At 31.8% G+C, this 4,934-nt stretch overlaps 1 pseudogene; it reads left to right on the forward strand.

The window, feature by feature from the left end:
* Nucleotides 1–378: 378 nt before the first annotated feature.
* LOC145286666 (U2 spliceosomal RNA) lies at nt 379–494 on the forward strand (annotated as a pseudogene).
* The last annotated feature ends 4,440 nt before the right edge of the window (nt 495–4,934 follow it).

Consider the following 4,934-nt stretch of genomic DNA (forward strand, 5'->3'; position numbering starts at 1 on the left):
ATCATGTAGTGAATTGCAAGAGTAAAATTCAATCAATGGAATTAAATATTCTTGCGCAGAGAGGCATATGAGGTATTTTTGATATAGAGTTCGAATATAAATGAGATATAAAGTAAGAAATAGATATAGAACGGAAAGGGGTTTAATTTTAAATGTCGCCCGCTTTCTATTCTTTACTTCTTATATCTTTAATACACAACAAAGCAGATTATTCACTACAATGCCTATATGAAATACCATAAAAATTGCGCAGAAAGGTTTTCAAAACATCATCATTATATTACGCTTATCGCTTCGTCCGTTATCATGCTGTGCATCCCTAAAAAATGAATTAATTGAAATTGGTGTCGCTGTTGAGGCAAAGCTAATAAAAATGAGTTGTCTTTCTTGGCCTTTTGGCTAAGATCAAAGTGTAGTATCTGTTCTTCATGTGCTACATTTCAATTTCTTCTCTCTCAGTGGAAGAGAAATCCTTTACGACGAAGACAATTTTTTCTCCACGTTAAAAAAAAACGACTCTGGTGTCTAAATCTGTCCAGTGGGGAGGCATTGTGAATAGGTACTATGTTTAATGTAACAAAGTTTTAACATTAAAAAAGTACCTGGAAAAAGTTATTTCTGATTTAATTACAAAATGCCCTGGAAATGTCACTTTTGATTAAATATGAAATGCCCTGGAAAATTTCCGTTCTGATTATTTCTTTTGTTTACTTGTCTCTCCACAAGAGCGGAATTCGACATGAGGTCAGATAAAAATTAAGGAGGAAACCAGCTCCCCAAACGGGCACTCTGATCAATAACAAAAATAAAAATTGTATCAGCAATGAAAGATTTCTCCTCCATAAACTAAGTTAAAAAAGGGGCGAATTAAGTCACTAGAATGCTGAAACTGATACTACACTAAAAAAGTCGTGTTGAAGCAATGGTTGCCTTATCCCTAACACTGTTAATGTTTTTATGTATTACTTTCGAAAAGCTGCTGAACGAGTTTATGATTTAAACATTACTTTATTTCAAGTATATTTTAAGCAGTGGATTATGGGATATGAAGTCAGTCCTGGAAATTACTCAAACCGTTTTCGATTTAAACATTACTTTATTTCATGTATATTTTTAACAGTAGGGTGGGTGATTATAAATCAATTCAGAAAATGGGTGAAACCGTTTACGCATTACACATTACTTTATTTAATGTATATTTTTGACATTGGGGTGGACAATATGAAGTCGGTTCCGGAAATGGCTGCAACCATTTACGTTTTGGACATTACTTTATTTCATGTATATTTTTAACAGTAGGATGGGAGATAAGCAGTCGGTCCCGAAAATGGCTGAAACAGTTTACGATTTATACATTACTTTATTTCATGTATATTTTCAACAGTGGTGTGGGGTTTATAAGTCAGTTCCAGAAATGGCTGAAATCGTTTACTATTTTGACATTACATTATTTCATGCATATTTTTTGCAGTGGGTATGTTATATAAAATCGGTCCCGGAAATGGCTGAAACAGTTTACTTTTTAGACATTACATTATTTCATGTATATTTGTAGCAGAGAGTTGGGGATATAAAGCCAGTCCCGGAAATGGCTGAAACATTTTACGATTAAAATAGTACATTATTTAATGTATATTTTCAACAGCGGGGTGGCGGAGATGAAGTCAGTCCCGGGATTGAATGGGATGTGCAAATATATACTATCAGAAATCGTCGCCCAGTATTGAATGAGAGAGGTGGAAAGCATATAGTAGCAAAATACCCAGCGTCACCCGGGATCAAATGAGATAGGTACACGATATATATTAGCAGAATATGCAGCGTCACCTGGGATTGGATAATATAGGTGAAACATGTATACCATGAGAATACCCAGAATTGATTGATTTGTTTGTAATGAAATAATCAGGCCAGACAATATATAAAAGTTATTGTTTAATTAAGAGGGAGTTATTATTGAAGTAAGGGGGAGCGACATAGTGGGTTAAAGTTATGAAAATTATTGTCGAAATTAGTAACATATCCAAGAATTATGAAAAATGATGAAATATGAGTTACTTGATTGGTGTGTTTATAATGATATAATAAGACAAGACAATATATCAAATATATTATATAAGTAGGAGGGAGAGGCATAATGTGGGTTTTTAATTATAAAAATTATTGTCGAAATTAGTAACATATCCAGGATTAGTAACAAAGATGTAATGTGAGTTAATCGATTGTGTGTTTATAATAAACTAATCAGCCAAGGAAGTATATCAAAGAAATTATGTTAGTAAGAGAGGGCGATAAAGATGGTTTACATTATGAAAAATAATTTTCGAAATTAGTAACATGTCCAATGAAATAATCAGACCAGACAATATACCAAAGTTATTATTTTAGTAAGTGGGGCGATGGTGTGGGTTAAAATGATGAAAAATGATTGTCGTATCCAAGAATTATAAAGAATAACGAAATGTTAGTTAATTGATTGGTGTGTTTGCAATGAAATAATCATCCCAGATAATATATCAAAGTTATTATTTTAGCAGCGGGGGTTTGACAATGTGAATTAAAAATAGTAAAAATAATTGTCGAAAAGAGTAACATATCCAAGAATTAAGAAAAATTATTAAGTGTTAGTTTTATGAAATAATCTGCCCAGACAATACATCAAAGTATTTTTTTAGTAATAGAGGGCGTCTAGGATGGTTTAAATTATAAAAAAAAATTATTATCGGAATTAGAAACATACCCAAGAATTACGAAAACAAACGAAATGTTATTTAATTGATTGTTGTGTTTATAATAAATAAGCCTAGACAATATGTCAAAGTGATTATATAAGTAAAGGGAAAGAAGATAAGGAGGGCTTTCATTATAAAACATTATTGCCGAAATTAGTGAAATATCCAAGAATTACGAAAAAATGATGGAATAATAGTTAATTGATTAGTGTGTTAATAAGGAAATACTCAGCCTTGACAAAATATCAAAGTTATTATTTGATAAAGAGAGGGTGGCGAAAATTTGGTTTAAAATTATGAAAAATTATTGTCGAAATAAGTAACATATCCAAGAATTATAAAAAAATGATTAAATGTGATTTCATGCATTAGTGTGTTTGTAATGAAATAATAAGCCCAGACAATATCGCAAAGTTATCATTTTATTAAGGAGAGGGCGATAGTGTGGGTATAAATTATGAAAAATGATTGTCTAAATCAGTAACATACCCAAGAATTACGAAAAATGATGAAATAGATGTTAATTGATTAGTGTGGTTGCTATGAAATAATCACCCCAGTAAATGTATCAAAGTTATTATTTTAGTAAGGCTGGGCGACAACGTTTGTTTAAATTATAAAAAATATATTGTCGAAATTAGTAAAATATCCAAGAATAACGAAAAATGATGAAATGTGAGTTGAATGATTGGTGTGTTTGTAATGAAATAATCAACCTATAAAATTTATCAAAGTTATTATTTTGGTAAGTTTGGGCGAAACGTTGGTTTACATTATAAAAAAATCTTATCGAAAGTAGTCCATATCTAAGAATTATTAAAAATGAAATGTGAGTTGATTGATAGTTGTGTTTTTTATAAAATAATCAGCCGATACAACATATCAAACTTAGTGTTTTAGTAAAGGGAAGAACGATAATGTGAGTTGAAATTATGAAAAATTATTGTCGAACATAGTAACATATTCAATGATTATGAAAAATGATGAAATGTGAGTTAATTGACCGGTGTGTTTGTAATGAATTTATCAGCCCAGGAAATATATCAAAGTTATTATTTTAGTAGGGGGGAAGTACAGTTTTAATTAAAACAAAACTAGAATAATATGATTGTGCGTTTATTCATGCTAACCAGAACGCCCACGGCATGCCCAGCAACAATATATTACATATGAAAAATACTGCTGTGGAATTTCCCAGGTCCCGCTAGTTATAATAACCACTGTAAAAAAGTTGCGTAACACAAATTCAGCGTTTAGGCACCCTCACTGTTTGTTAGTATTAATGAAGCATTGCTGTATTATGTAAAAGATTGTTGCCGGGTCAATGTACACCCACGTATCGTTTGACTTTATCATTGTTTGATCAAAGACGAGAATGAAACAAATATAAAGGACTACGAGACAGAAAGAAGCCAGTTGAAATTACAACTGCTGAATGCGCAGCAGAGGATAGTAAGTGAATTCAATAGCTCGCTGTTTCATTTACTGAAACCTAAACAGTGTCACCAAGGCCGTTTGACAAAGAAAGGGCACAATGCCCTAAGCTTCACAATGTTCACATATGATTACGTCATTACTTTAACTAAAGAAAAGAAGCATATTTTTGTCTATTTTCAAGCAGTCGAGCATGATTACAGCTTAAAACCACGACAAAACACAATCCAGCAATAAGCATAAATTTATCTTTCACTTGCTTTCAAATACAGCGATGCACTTTAAAAACGTTTAGATTTTAAAATTTGTTTTTTATTCGAAATGGAAAACCGATGTTTCATCTTCTATGCACCAGAACATTTTTGATAACCTAGAGACGATATGGTTAGTCATGTGACTGGTAGTCATTTAAGGCATATGCTCTCACCGGTAACCCTGTGCGAGAACTTGTTGACAAAAATATAACAACAGTGTCACCAAGTCCGTTTGGCAAAGAAAGGCACGATCTTCACCTGGACGCAAAACTGTGAGGAATAACTAAAACCATAAAATATTCAATTTTAAGAACTGAAATTAAACGTCACGTGAATTATGGAAATTAGTTGTTCCTATTCATTCGTACTTGCATTCATATAGAACGTCAGCTTAGGATTTACAAATACTGAAAACAGATGTATTACATTTTCTCATATAAGTAAAACAGTTCGCATATAACAACATTTACACTCTTCGTTTGATAAACAGGTGGAACGTAAATATCGATAAGAA

Source organism: Euprymna scolopes, chromosome 10 (assembly GCF_053919585.1).
Source record: "Euprymna scolopes isolate OS-2025 chromosome 10, ASM5391958v1, whole genome shotgun sequence".
Classification (NCBI taxonomy): Eukaryota; Metazoa; Mollusca; class Cephalopoda; order Sepiida; family Sepiolidae; genus Euprymna; species Euprymna scolopes.